Raw genomic sequence first — 15,533 nt, 5'->3', positions numbered from 1 at the left:
TTTTTATTTAAGATGCCTCTGCCAAGATCATTTAAAGGCAGGTGGGGTCAGATGGCTCTGGTACTCTGGCATTAAAGTACCAGAAGAAAAGTATAATCTCTCCTCAGCTGCTTGGAGCTCAGCTCTGCCTCCACCAACTCCACCTGCTTCCTTCACTCTCTTGTAAATCCTAGTGTACACGGCAGCCTTAGCTGTCTCTTGGTCCCTTGCAGCAAGCTGGTGGGACCCTGCTTTCTCTGGAAGGAAATTTCTTTCCCAGAAGCTCAGTATGGATCACCTTACCCTGACATCATCCCCGTGCATCACCAAGTGGACTACTGCTGGAGGACCTTGCTCTGTTCATAGAGTGAAAACTGCATGTTCCTTTGTGCTTTCCCCAGCAGTACATGGTCCATTGGGAAAGGTGTTTTCTTCTTCTTGAAGAGTGTCAGCACAAACACCAATGTGCTGTGGAGTTCCAGGCAGAGAAGAACTGTGCCAGATGCACTCACATTCAATTCACTCACACTTCCAACGGTGTGAAAAAAGAAGCCCTGGTAATCTACTTGCTGGCAAGTTACTTGCCTCACTTGTCCTGCTGCAGTATGAACATAGCACACCCAGAAACAGGAAGGCTGTGGGACCTGCTCCTGAACAGCATTTCTTCTTTGAGTACTTGGGCCTGTGCTGAACATGTTTGATAATACTTCTCCATACCACTTGCACTTCAGCATCCTTCTGTTCGTCATGATTTGGAGGCAGGTCAGGAGGAAGACAGGAGTTCCTCAAACGCTGCTAGTGCACAAAGACCAGTTATATTTTCTGTGTGCGGTTTTTTTTTGGTCCTTTTATCATGTCTCTGGCTTCTCTTCACACTCTAGAAATGGGCTGGTCTTCCTCAAGAGGGACTTTCCAACAGCATGACTGTCTTGGACAAGCAGAACTGAGGCGTCTTCACTTTGGATGGGAAGAACTGTCTTTTTATAAAAGGAGAATGTAAACGAGAGAGTATATAAGCAGAGAGGGACTACAAACTCCCCTTAGCAGTAACTACCCAGAAGGTAATCTGAGAGTCTCCAAAGCTGACCTCCATGTGTCTTGCATTGCCTCGTCTCCTTTCATGCCACTTTCATGTGACAGACCCCACGAAGAACGCCTGGAGGCTGCACTGTACCACATTTATTATTTTGTCAGAGCTGCCGTGTCTGCCAAATGGTGGCCAGACACTCAGACAGACTTTAGCAATTAGCAGAGTCCTGCAGCTGATGTCTGGGGCTTGCATATGTGTTCCCTGTGTGTTACCACAGCCGAGATGCTGGCTGGGCCCACATGGCCTGGGGTAGGTATCTGCCTCGGCTGCTGGGGAGAAGCAGCTGGGCTTTCTTGAAAGGTGTGGTTTCCCTTGGCTCCTCTTGTTTGGCTGTGAAAGGCTCCTGTTTGGGTGTTTCATCCTTTCATCCCTCTGTGGCCTGGGTGGAGCTGGAGCCTCCAGTGTGACTTGTCTGGGTCATGTCACAGGCCTTGGCATCCTCCTCGACCTCGGGGGAGAGTGACTCTGCACGCTCACCACGGGGGAGCCCACAGGACATCAGCGTGTGGGGCCACCTCCTGGCACAACTCAGTCTCCAGGTAAGCCCTTGTATCCTCAGCGTCTCCAGCCTCTCCTAAGCCTCAGGGTCTCACTGCAGTCTCGGTGTAGCTCCAGAGGTGTTTGCCTTGTCCTTCCTCCTCTGTTTCCCAGGCACACTTCATGGCCTCGCCCTCCCTGCATGATCATTGTCCCTTTCCCCTTCTGCTCTGCCAGCAAATGCTCTATCCCCCACAAACTTGCTTTGCACCCACCAGAAACTTTGCCAGCTTTGCAATCTATACCAAACACCTTCCCTCATCTGCCCAAGTGTATTTAATCTGCTCCCTCAGTCCTTTGAAGAAAACTGTTTTTCTCATCGTACTCCTGTAGTAGCCTTATGACTCCCCTTGCTGTTGCTTTCTGGATGACTTTTGTTCTGAGGAGTTTTATAATGATTCAATGTTCTTTGTGCAGCAGCACTTAGAATCTACACCCAGACATGTGGATGCTGGAAGGCTATGCCCAAAGAAGAGGTCCTTCTCTCAAGAGCTTGCAGACCACAGGTGGTCCTGGGGAAAAGGCAGATTCCGAAAGCAGCTAGCTGGGATTATTGGCAGCAACAACCTGAAAAGGCATCGAGATGAGCATAGGCAGCTTCTGACTCAAGTGAGGGAGCCTGTACTGTGGTTACCACACTGGCAGGGGAGGGAAAGGGATATTCCCCACCGGTTTTGTACCCTCAGACACATTTTTTGGTATTGGAAATAGTGAAGGGTAAGATTCACATCTCTTCAGAGATGCCCCTTAGAGAAATTGGGCTGCAAGTTCCGGCCCCAAGCCTGGATACTGCTCAAAATGTGGGCTGGCAGAGAGGGAAATGCTCATTTGTTCAGCAGGAGGAGAGTGCTGGTAGCACGCCAGGCTGTATGGCTGGCTTCACTACCCCAAAAAGCATCAGCTGTTGAAAGATCACTGACAGTTTTCTGTAAGGTCACTGCATACTACAACATCATTGTGCAGCCATCCTGGAGACAGGCAGTGAAACTATTCAGACTGTCGATGAATTGGTGAAAAAGGGATATCCTCTAACAGGATCTTCAGGTTGCACCAAGATCAGTGCAACCACAGCCTGGCCAGCAAAGCCAGACAAGCCATTCTTGGGTTTTTTTTCATTTTCTTGGAAAAGATGTTATTTGAACATTTTGCAGCTTCCATTTATTTCCCCAGCTCTGTATTTTTCCCCTTGATTTTGTCTCTAATGGCAAAAAGACCCAACCAGACTGCAGCTTTGTTTGGCACCAAACTTTCCTCCTGAGATGTTCGCACAAGAAGTCTTTTATCACTTCAGCGGCTCTGAGCCAGAGCTGCTTGTGGTGGAAGTTGCCGGGACTGTAACCCCGGGCTGTCGTGGGACGAGAGTCAAGCTCAGGCTGTCAGCAAAGCGAGTTGCAGCAGTCGGAGCCCCTGCCAGGACACGTCAGTACTTCTGAGCGTGCTTCCCCCGGTGCTGCTGTCATTAAGGAAAAGGTATGAAATCCACATCTACATTGAATTAGTCCTTAAAAAAAAAATTAAGTGTTGTTTGAAATATAAATCCTGTCCAGAATCATGGTCTAATTCCTTAGGAAATCACTATAAATTGAACCTCCCCTATTCCCCACTACCTAATAACAACATGTCATATCTCAGTTTTCTCACAGAGCTGATTCACCTTCTGTGCCACTTGTGCTGCGCTGGCTTCAGCACCATCACCTCTGCTTTATGCCCAGGTTTGTGCCAAGGAAGGAGGGCCCTGCTGAACTACCGGACTGCTGCTCTCTTCAGGCATCGGCAGGCCCCCAGAGCTGCCAGCCGCTCTTCCTTGTGGCTTCTGTGACACTGTGCACAAGAAATGCTGTCAAGTCACATTTCCCAGAGGGTAAGGAAGATTCCTGCTGGGTTTTTTTCCCAGCTATGTTTTGCTGAAGAAATAATTTTAAAGGGGAAAAAGAAAAACCACATTATTGTGTAAGCAAGATGGAAAACAGCTTTCTGCGGGTTCCCAGGTATTTATGTGCCATTCTCTCTGGAACGTTATTAGCAACAACATTGCCTGTGGCTGGCTGACTATTAAGTATGGATGGTTTTGCAATAGCTGTGTGCACACTACCTTCCTTCGCAAGCAACGCCTTTTCCTTAGCTGTCCTCATGGCTCAATTTATTTGTACACAAGGCAACTGTGAGGTTATCAAGGCTTTCTATCAGCTGTACAAACTCACAGCAGAATCAGCTCTGTCTGTGTGTCCCTTTCTGAGAATTACAGGTTTTGAGTAGCAGGCTCTTGGGCAGCTCTTAGGAGAGATCTCGTCTTTCTTATGTATCTCTCTGTAGCAATTGCTGCCTATGCTTATACTAGAAGCTATGAGTATTTATAGCCATATGTGTAAGAAAGAAAAAGTATATTTGCTTGTTTGTTTTCCAGCCTCCCCATAGAATGGTTCTGAAAGCAGAAGTAGCTTTCACTGTGGAAAAAAATTGACAAAAACATCCTCATTTTTCTCAGATTTTCTTAGATGTTTTTCAGAGTATCGCTAAGACTTGCCAGGCACCTCCCCTTTCCTCCTCTGCCTTACCCCAAATACTTCTCTTTTTGGCTAAAAAATCTCAAGTTTGGGATTTTTTTGACCAACAATGTCAGCCAAAACCCAGACCTTTTCTGTAATTTTTCCACTTAATTTTTAAACTGTCTTCTGGCAAAACAGAAATATTGTTTTGATGGAAAATTCTCAACCAGCTCGGCTCATTAGCTTCTGCCAACAGTCATACAGGCAAAACAGTGCATCCTCCAAGAGAGGAGACTGTCTGAAGGTCCGAACATGAGGCAGGCGATGACTAATGCTTCTCTCCCTAGCTCCGTGCCCCAGCCAGCACTGTGCTCTTTTGCAGGCCTCAGCCCCTAATGAGAGCCATCTTTCTAGAGGTGTCTCCAGCTTAAACCTCTCTTGGCAAGCCAGCTTAGTAATTCAGGTACTTTGCCAGGTTAAAGGAAGATGTGGGTGGCACAGAAGGATCTTCTCTGACCAAAGGACCATGGGACTCCTCAGAGGAGCCCTGTTGTGCATCTCTTGTCTGCCTTCACAAATAGTTGGACCCCTCCAGGCAAGCACCAGTTGGCAGGGAAGGGTGGGGAGATGGGGATACTCCAGCTTACTTTCAAAGCAAGCTTTGGTGTGGTGCTGTTAACTGAAATGTTTAGATACACCAACAGCTGAGCCATGCACAGTACACCATGTAACCCCAAGGGCCTGCAGGGACAAGATCCCAAAGTGGCTGATGGGCTGAAATGACACCAGTCACATCACTGCTGTATGTCTATTACCCATCTGTCCGTGAGGAGGGGGTTTTCACATTGAATCTGGAGCGTGAATTCAAGGGTAATCCAGCTCCTCTCATTTCCTGGGTTCCTGTTATGAACTGGGAGACAAAGAAGGAAGATGTTGTTGCAGAGCAGGCCAGAAGTCAAATTTCAGTGTTTGGCCTCTGCAGCCAAAGCAGTATCTGCCCATTGCCTACATGAGCAGCCTCCTCAGGGCAAGCCTCCTCAGGGCACAGCCATCCCTCGGGAGTCCCTAATATTTGCAAAGTGCTCTGAGGTCTTTCAGTGGAAGACCTTTTAGATGTGCAAAAGTTTATAGCCCTTCTCTGACCATTGCTGATTTTAGAGGGTTAAGTTAGGAACAGGAAATAGAGCGACTAAAGGAAAGCCATTAATATTAAATTCTGCCCTTTGCTAGATAGTCTTGTGTTATCTTTGCTCTTTCATGAAATATTTTCTAGTTTTCCTTGCAGGGCATTCTTTACAGGGGTAGCAACTGAGAAGCTGTAACTTGGCACATCTCCACCTGCTTTTCTCTAGCAGTGAACATTTGTGCTCTGGGATTTGAAGAATTTCCTTTGCCTCCACAACTGATATGCAAACAGTCAGCTGTACAGACATCAATCTATCCAGTAGACATGCTGCATGACCTAAGAAATAATACAGGTGGTCAGCACCATGCTGGTGACTCCAGAATTTCTGGAGCAGACAGACTCATTTTACTATGCCTAGAAGATGGGAGGTCCTGTATACACCCTCCAGTAACGTAATCTGCTGTGCTTGACTGATCACAAAACACCCACCAAGATTTCCCTAACAAAATTCTTGATTTTTGCCAAGGAAAGCAAAGATTTGCAGGAAATGAGAGCCGTGACCTTGCCACCTCACAAATAGCTTGGAGTTCTCAAGATGCTCATCTCAGCAGAGAGATGCTTGTGCCAGAGCATACATAGAGTCCTGTGTGGACAGCGCACAGCTCATCCAGCATCCCTTTCTTTACCACCTCTAATAGGCATCAACTCTGTTGTGATAAAAGCAGAAATGGACCAACTTAATCTTCTCCTGCCTGTTTGCTGTGTTGCTGTAAGTCACACTACATATAGGTACAGCTATGTGAGCAGGTATGGAATGAGGGATGTTAGGACTGGGAGAGGTGAGTGTTTCTAGCTGCATGACCCAGCTCATTCTCCCACCAGTGATTTCATCACAGCCAAAAGCTGTGTGCTTGAGCTGCCGTGCACCCTTTGGGCAGTTAAAGCCTAAGGGAAAAAAATCAGAGAGAAAGAAAGGGGGCTCCAGAGTGCCCCTTAGCTCTAAGCAAGTTGTTCTCTAGGGCAATCACCATTTCTGTTAAAAAGAAGTCTTTCATTTCCCATTGATACTTCTCAGGTTGCAAGGAAAGCCATTCTTCTGCTCCTGAAGGCCTTAGCTGCAGACACAGCCTTGGAAGGGAAGCTTGCTCTCATGGCTACGGCAAAGGAATGGGAAGCACGAGATCTGGCATGAAGTCCTGCTCCCATTGAAGCCAGTGGGATATTTGCCATTGGCTTCAGGGGAAGCCAAGATTTCAGTCTGCAGCCAGGTTTGCTGGTGTGTTGAGCTATGCTGAGAGCAAGACCCAGAAGGGTTCTTGGTTTCCTGATAAAGCTGTTGCTGCCTCTGCTGCAGATAGCTGGTTTCTCACCTCACATTGCCCCCTGCTCACTTTCATGTTTTCAAATCTTGTACTTCGGCCAGAAACTCTTCGAGGAAGAGACTGGTTGCATGGTTTATGCCTGTTGTATTGTTCCATGACTGGAGCTCCGAGACATCCCCACCCACAAAATTACCCCCTCCATTGTGGATTACGGACAGTGCAAGCAAATGGCATAAAACAATAGCATAGGGATGGGGTAAGTGGCTTAAACTCAGAAAAACGTGGGATTTGCTCAAGGTAAAAATAACTGTGCCATTTCCTTCAGGCAGCAGCTTGAATCGGCTCTGGAATTAACTCTGAGTGGTTCAAGAGAGCCTAAGAAGATTGTAAAGGTGGTTCATCATTGGGCTTCTCTGCTTCACACCTTCACACCAACATGAATTGTTGGGAATCTTGATATTATAAGCACACCTTTTTCTCATCTCCTCTCTTTCAAGGTTAGGTGGAAGCCAAATTGTGTTAGAGGCGAGCCATGATACTCATAAGCCTGATAGTAAACCTTTCCGAATTGTTATTGTTTCCCCTGCTAGTAAGCCAACTCAGAGGTTGCCACGCTGCTGTGGTGACATGTGTTAAGCAGTGCATTGTATAGTGCTCCCCGATGCATTGCACACCCTTGTGCCAGCTCTTGCAACCCACACAGCATCCACCTTTGTGCAGTTAGTGCCATCCTCCGAAAAGCAGGTGAAGAGAGTGATCTCAGAGTGGACTGAAATTATTGTGTTATACCAAGCAGTCCCACTTTGGTCCCGTTGTTTTTATTTGCATGGACACATGGAGGAACCTCTGTATGCCAAGGAAAAGAAACATTGCAAATAATTCTTGCTCTTTATATTTCTTCCTGATCAGGACATCTCTTTCTATTCATTGTATGAGTTAGGTCTCTACCGCCCCTTTCTGGAAACATCTGTAAATGCATCATATCGATTAAAAAAGGCATGAAGGTTTATCTTCTGGACCAAGAAGCTGCCCTGGCTTTCCTCACCTCTCCAGATGCCACATTTGACAGCATCTTCTCCTCCTGGCTAGCCATAGCTTGTGTTCTCTGGCCACCTGGGACTTGATGTCATTCCTTTGACATTTCCACAAAGAGTAACTGGTGGGAGCAGCTTTCTGGTAAGTTGAAACCATTGCAGTATATTTTTTCCCCACAAGCAAGGATTTTGTAAGTGTACATACTTAAAGCTGAGGTAATGTGATCATATAGCGATCCATAGCTAATAGTTTTACTATGCTTTTCTCCAGCAAGTTGAAGCAAAGCTACCCAGCAGTTCAGCACTGGTGCAGGAGCGCACCCCAGTGTTACCTCTTCAGGCATAACGATTTTTACAGGCAACGATATCTTTCTTCTAGTATTAAATGGGGTGAATGGGGAGGAAACCAAAGAAAAAAAACCCAGATGATGCACTGTTCTCTCCTGATTGCTTAGCCTGGCTCTGCAGCACAATTTCCCATCTATCTTTCACATCTTTCTGAGATTGCTCCCTGAGACTGTCTTATCAATAGTAGTTACTGCCTCTGAGCCAGCTATTTTTTCTGGTTCAGTGACTGACATAATGTTTGCATGAACTCTAAACTATCAACTTGTTGCTCTTCTATTTTCTTTGCTAATATGATCCCTGCTAGCTCTCATGTTTCCTAGGGCAAGCACAATCAAACAAAATGAATAACGGAGAGAATTAGTCCTCATTCTTTCTTAACAACATGCCTGTAAATTTTTTTCTCCATTAGCAGATCAAATCCAGGTACTTTTGCACATGTTAATTTACTGTAGCTGCTATCCACAGGCTTTGGGTTACACGTAATGATGATGAGATGAGGGGTCAGTGATTTGCTTTTACCAAGACCGCAGCATTTGTGTGTTTTGAATTTTAAGGAAGGGGTTGGGGTTGGGGGTGTGTTACCTGATCCACTGTTGCCTGGTTCTGTGTGGTATTCATTCTGATGTTGGTAAAGTCCTACCTGGGAGCACAAAAGAAAGATGACACTTTGTACCTTTCATCTGCTCATTTGTCACTTCGATTCTCCTAATAGTTCCTCTTCCCCTTTCTTTTTTCCTTCTTGTAGTTGCTCTGAGTTTAGCACTCCAAGAGGCATCAAAGGGTCCTGGCACAGCTTCCCCAGGATCCCTGCAGATTTAAAGCCAAGCATCATGGGCAACATGCTCCCATGCACCCACATGCCACGCTGACTGTCTCCTCATGGGCACGACCCCGGAACCAACTCCTCATGGAGGGGGCCGTGGTGAAATTCCCTTCTGGCATCCAGGCCTTGGACCTACAAAGTCTTGCCTGCACGGCTGGTGTCTGCCTGGTGAGACGTGACCCTGGCCCCCACCCTGGCAGCTCCCCAGGCTGCCTGCCCACCACCTGTGTGGGCGTGCAAAGGGCGAGGGCTCCTGCAGCCACAAAGGGTCAGCTCTGTCCCCGAGCCCTTTGTCCCAGCCTGCTGGCTGCCGGAGCATTGTGCCTGGGCCGGAGGCTGGCTGCAGGACAGCACACAGCTCAGCTCTCTGCAGAGGGCTGCTCGCTTGCGCAGAGTGGGGTACACACAGGCACGTACTGCAGGACGGGGCCTTTCTGTCATATGTGGGATGTGAGCTGTGCTTGCAGCTGGCAACTGCTTTGACTTTGACCCATTCCCTGGAACTATTTATTTAAGAGAAAGATCAGCATTTGACCCTTGGCTTTTAGTAAGACACTCCTAGAACTAGCCTCAGAACAAGTGGAAACACTGCCCCTTCCCCCCCGCTTTGGGCGAGAACGCTATGCCAGAACAAGGGCTATGGGTGGGTTTTTCTGCTTGTGAAGCTTTTGTTGTGTCTTTTTTTTCTCTTATCATCTGAGAAGGTCCCTGGCACTACAGTAAAAGCCCGCACTGTCCATTGGGGCTACTCTCCTTGTGGTGAAAGTGGTCCAGAGACAAGGTGAAGGTTTCCCTAGAAACATATACTCATTCCATGGCTCCAGTTAGAGAAGATTTGTCTGTGTTTATTGCTAACAATGTTTCCTTGCATTCGGCTCAGCTGGGAGCCTGATTAGTGACTTCTCAGTGGCCTTGAAGCCCAAGACCCAGGTTTCTTTAATTTTGTCCAATCTGCTGGATACTTAGGGAAATGGCTGGAAATATTATGAAGCAGCTTCTGGCAGTGAAGAGTTGCAGCAAAGGATTGTATAGACTCCTGGTAATTTTAATTAGCCTGTCCACCTAAGGCCTGCCTGTGCAGGGAGCTGCAGCATTAACCAGCAGGGTCACAGCCCACATAGTAAAAGACATTGTTCTGCTCTTCTTCCTTTTCCTTGCAAGAAACTGATTTGACTAGCTGTGCTCTGTTTGGTACCTGGTGATCATGCTGCTAGTGTTTGTGTCACTTTGCTACTGTTCACAGTTTGCAGTTGCAGCTTTTCTAAGTCTTTATGGACAGCCAGACACGTTTTCTCATTGCTTAATGCATGCTGGCCCCAGCTTCCCAGAGAGCTGGGATCTAGGCTGCGCTGACATGCCAACGTGTTGTGCAGCCTTGGGTGAATCAGTTCACTTCCCTGTAACTCAGGGAACCACTGTGCAATAGCAGAGGGACCACTGTAGCATTGCTTGGCTGCGGCTTTATAAAGCACTTTGAGCTCCTGGGAAGAAGAAGGGTAAGTGCAAACCTCTCCTGTTACTGTGGTTAAAGGTTGGCTGAGATTATGGTTTGAAACGAATAGAAAACAACAGCCAACAGAGCAGCTCATATGTCCTTAATGGTGGTCAGTTTGGGGGCTGGGCATTTTCAGGGGCTACTTCACAGCCCAGTTACTGAAAGGGCAGAGCTGGCTTGGGGCTGGGACCCCTCTATTGGGCTATGTGCAAGACAGGAGGAGCTGTGTGAGGGCCATGCTTAGCCTTAGCTTTTGCTGTAACAATTACAATGATAAAGTCTCAGTTTTCCCGATTTTCCTCCCTGCAAGTTGGTTTAAAGGGAATGAAGGCAGATCCTGCTATAGCTTAGTACATTACTAGCCAACTCAAATGACTCCCCACTGTCTTTTCATCTACATAAGACTCTAAGTGTCCTAAGTCTTTGCATGTCCTGGCACTCAGCCCAATTGAAGCATGTGCTCCAACAGAAGTTTTAAATTTAAAGCTGTTCTTTTGGCTTCAGAAATTTGCAGATTGAAGCTGAGAGATGCGATTCAGCTGTTTACTTGCAGATCTGCAACAGCCCTGCTGTGCTATTGCACTCACCTCAGTCAGACAGTTGTGTTAACAGCACTTTCCAATTAAAGTAGTAGCCTCAGTTACAGAAAATGCTTTTCCTATCTGGGAATTTATCTGATTTATTTTTTTTAATTACTTATGGAGCACAGGGATGTTTTGTTTCCCATCCCTTATTATAATTAATCCATTATCACTTCTGGCGACAGGGCTGGCTTTTGCTGGCTTTTTATTTCTTGCCATTTCCAGCATCAGCATGGGCCAATACCACTCAGACACCACATTACCCACATGATGGGAAGCACTGATACAAGCAATCAGGCAAATATCAGGTGCACAAGTAACTCCTGAAGTTCTGCTCACTCAGAACAGGAAAAAAGAAACCCTGGAAATAGCCCTGCCAGAAAATCCCAGAGCCTGAACTGAAATGCTCCTACTCTGAGAACTTGGCTTTTATGACCTTCACCGCCAAGATCAAGGCTTTTCCTCATTACCTGAACATTCAGTCTCTGAGAGAATAAATGGTATAGCATGAACCCAGCATCTTTCTTCATGGTGCAGTCAGGCAAGAGCATCTTTTTTTCCTTTCGCCTCACTGAAAGAAACGTGCTGGGCTCCATCCTGCCTGCAGTGCAACTATCTCAGCAAGGGTTGTCCAGTGGGATGCAGTGGCATCTGAACTGAGACCTGGGATTCTGACTCCAGCCATATTTGCCATGCAGCAATGTGGTAACTGTCCACCGGTTTAATGCGCTTTGTAACGTGAGTGCAGAACTGCTTAGGCTGGGACTGCAGGAACTGGAGAAGGACCAGATAACAATGACAAACCCACAGGCTGCAGCGCTGACATCCTGTCCCATAAGGCCACAAAGCCCCTCTGTCCCACGACATGCTTTTCCCATAGCTTCAGCAGCTGTAGCTGTCACTCTGGGCTTGTGCCCAGCACAGTGACCCTCAAATCTTGGAGCACCTCAGTTCTGCAAGGCCCTTGCAAGGCTGCTGCAACCACAGACTCCCAGACTGACGAGAAAGCAGAGGCGGCTGCTGCCCCCATGTGTTACTGCTCATTATTGTTGCCATGCTCCAGTAAAGACGTGGGAACCCTATTGGCAAGCATGAAGGGGAGCCGGGCTAAGCACAGCACGGCCTCTCAGCCACCGAGGTGAAAGATTTTGCTTTGGAAGGCTCTTCCATTCCTCCTACAAGCTCAGGGCCTTCCCATGGGCACCTTATATTCGAAAAAATTGCAAAGTCAGATTGGACATGTTTGGAAGTAAGACGAGCTGGAGACAGCATGGAGGCATGCGATAGGCAGCCAAGCACAGAGGTGGCATCATCCTGTTCTGAAAGGATGCACACGCTACATTCGGAGACTGCCATGCAATGCCGAACCATATTAGATATCAGCACAGCGTGTTCAGGCTTGTTGGCTCAGACCACAAGGAGCACAGAGCGAGAGACAGCTCTTGGCAGGCTGAGCTCACATGATAAGGTCATTGGAAAGACAAGTGATGCTTTCAGCAGCCTGCCTTTCCCCAGTATCAGCACCAGCTTGAGCAAGGACTCACTTTGTGTAATACACTGTGCTCCGCATAGTGCCAAGGACAAAAGCTTCCTCACAAATACATTGAAGCTGTGCTTTTCCAACCTGTCTCAGCCTCCAGCTCCCATCCTTCTTGGCCTCGTTAGGTTCCAGTTTTGAACCTCTTGGAAGAGTTGCATTCCCTTTGGATCAGTGGCATCTCTCAAGCAGAAGGGAGAACAGGCTGTAGTTACTGGCTATCTATCTGCTTCTTCCCAACAGTTATAATTTACTTTTTGCACATTCATTAGTGATCTCATGGTTTTGTCCTTGTCTGTTGAGCAGTACTTTGTTGGGGCTGCACACGCTAATTATTCTAGACAGCATCAGTCCCACACGCTGCCTGAAGCCTGGGGTGATAGTTTGGTAGCAGCAGCCAAACTTTCACTGGCCCAAATCAAGCCAGTTTGTGGCTCAAGGGGGTCACGCAGCCCAATGGTTCTGGCCACCACTAACACAGCTTCTTGGAAAGGTAGGGTTGGCTGTTTGCCGTCCTTTCACCAAGAGCCTTTTTGGCCCTGGCACCATTAACAGATGGGCCAAGGAGCAATGCCTCAGCTAAACATTGTCTACAGACTACCCTGGACACTGCCTAGAGCTCCCTGAGAACATCTGAAGGGAACAACATGCGCTGGCAGGGCTTATGTGCTCCAGCAATTGGGAATTGCAAACACATGCTTCAGCTATGCAAGAAATCTTTGACTTGTTCTGAATGTGATTCTGCCTGGGTTTCTTCCCAGGAACATTCCTGCTCTTCACAATTTACCAGTTGCGGGAAGGGAAAAGGGAGGGGGAGGGATTTTAAGAGTAAGGGAGGGGAAAGGGAACAAATCTTACAGTGCTTTCCCTAGCCAAATTCCTCCAGAAGGACAGGGTGTGGCGTATGGACTCCAGAATCTGGCACAATCCCAAGAAAATATGAACTGCAAAATTAAAACCACTTTTAATTAGTCATTTTTTTAAATATAAAAAATAATCCCGTGTTTTTCTGAAGTAATTCAGTGTCTGCTATCACACAAACCAGGCAGCCCCTGCCAAATGGTGCTGTGTGATAGAAGGCAAACACAGAACTAGGTCTCTGAGCAAAGACGCGTTATCTCCTCCAGGAGACGGCAGTGCTATTTAGATCTGCATTCTGGTTCCCAAGATAAAAGTCTCATTCCTAAGAGTCAAAGCATACATGAGAGAGTTGCAAATATGGTCCTCGTAGGTGGGAGTAATTTGATGTCTGAGCTGGAGCTGAATGATGAAGCTGGGTCTTTATTATAACACCTGCTACGTTCCAAACAGGAGAAAAAGCTTGTGAGGGTGGAGGCGAGAGCTGTGCTGCTGCCCTGGAAGAAGTCAGAGCTACAGGGTGCCCAGCACCTCACACCCTGACTCAGAGGGGTGACAAATCCCTCATCTCATTGCCAGCAACAGCAGGGTCCTACCTGGGGAGGGCCACAGGCCACTGTCCGCATGCTGCTGGGCTGGGTGTCACACTGCTACTGGGTGTACCCTTGCATAAGGAAGGTGTAGGCTGTATCCAGGCTGGGTCACCCCTGAGCCAGGGATGTCCCTGCAGTTAAGGTGTGAAGCTGGCTGGCAGCCAGGTCTCGGGGCTGCTCCTGCACAGCAGCACAGGCGCAGGCTTTGTGCTTCTTTCCAGATGCAGCCACCTAAACCATCAGCTTGTTCCTGAGAGTGAATTTCAGCCCAAGATGCTTCCAGGGCGGTCAACGACAGGAGTAGCGCTCCTATGTGGAGTTGCCCATGGCTAAGCTGGGAACCTGCTGAGCTAGACAAGCGCTTCCAACAGGAGAAACCATTAACAGAGGCAAGATGTAACCCAATGCTACCAAACATGCACTCAGAGTAACCTCCATAGCTCAATTAACTATATTATGTATATACCTATAATTAATTTAATTTAACTGAGGTTTTATTCCCTGTGTTGTATGCCTACTGTATCAACCTCTCAAACTTATTGTTGTGTATATAATTAAATCAAATGTATGTACAGTACCCACATATACTTAGTCACTGCAGACACCAGGGAGAGTATTATTTTGTTGTATTTGGCTCATACTTCTGGCTTAACAGAGGGGGTAACTTCACTGAAATCAGTTATGCTACATTAGTCCAAAACCAGAGCAAAGCCCAGCATTTATAAATTATTTGCAATAGAAGCATGATAATTTCTGTAGTGCCACGTCCTGAAGATGGATGTGATTTGCTACAGCTGCCTTCCCAGTCTCCCACTAGTAAACAATGAAATAAAAATAGGAATACCCTCTTTTTTTTTTTTTTTGGGGGGGGGGGGGGCAGGGGGTTGTTTTGTTTTTATAATTCAGTGATATCAGAAATTACAAAAGATTCTTTTGCCTCACAATGCTGTATAGGAGCCTTCCCCTGTATATGCTAAACAGGAATAATTGGTCGATGTTAAGATGCAAACGCTCAAGAGGTATGTCTTTAACTTGTGCTGTACTTAGTGTCAGGATGGTACTTCACTACTTGTGAGGGTCCCCGCCTTCATCTTTTATTGACTGTACATTCTACATTTTTATTGTTAATAGCCCATACGGTGAAAGAAACAGGTGAATGATTTCACTCTGACTTGCTTTTATTAATTCCAAATTATGGATCAAGTCACAATGATGGCCCTGGTGATTTATAAATTGCAATTTTTACTTCTGCTAGTTGGAAACCATCAGATGCCAGCCTGAGCAGCTGTGTAGCCTGAGCATCAGTTAGCACCGGTGAGCAACATGTGCATGGATGTATGAAACGTCCCATCTCTGGGCAGGCGAGTTAATTGAATACCAGCGCAAGAGATACTGGAGCTGCTTTCTGCGAGTTGCACGTTAAGTTATTAGTTTCCCAGTGGTGGAAAACAGACTATCACTGAGAGATCTGAAATCCAAAGAATAGATTTTATTGCAGAGCTTAGAAGGCTGCTTAAAGAGAAGCAGAGACAGACACAAGGGATATGTGTCTGACAGTTCTGATGCTTCTGAAGTGAGCCTGAAAAAAGAGGAAGAAAACCAAAGTGATGAAGAGAACAGCAATTCAGGATCCAAGCAAGAGCTTACAGCAGTCACAGGGACAGAAGAGGAGAGCCCTCTTCTGGGTTATGCTCTCTTTGGAAAGCCCCAGCCAAGGCCTTCAT

General features: G+C 47.0%; 1 long non-coding RNA gene across 2 annotated transcripts; it reads left to right on the top strand.

Moving 5' to 3' along the window:
* Positions 1-988: 988 nt before the first annotated feature.
* On the top strand, positions 989-13,147 carry LOC129783657 (uncharacterized). 2 transcript variants are annotated; one of them, XR_008745433.1, is made up of 6 exons: positions 989-1,318; positions 1,498-1,608; positions 2,024-2,215; positions 2,819-3,076; positions 3,319-7,716; positions 8,668-13,147. It is a non-coding gene; the product is annotated as an uncharacterized LOC129783657 (long non-coding RNA). The 2 variants fall into 2 exon arrangements; XR_008745432.1 differs by having other exon boundaries at positions 2,024-3,076.
* The last annotated feature ends 2,386 nt before the right edge of the window (positions 13,148-15,533 follow it).

Source organism: Falco peregrinus, chromosome 1, assembly GCF_023634155.1.
Source record: "Falco peregrinus isolate bFalPer1 chromosome 1, bFalPer1.pri, whole genome shotgun sequence".
Lineage (NCBI taxonomy): Eukaryota > Metazoa > Chordata > Aves > Falconiformes > Falconidae > Falco > Falco peregrinus.
Note: the sequence above shows the minus strand (reverse complement) of the source record. Positions and strands in the feature narration are given on the sequence as shown.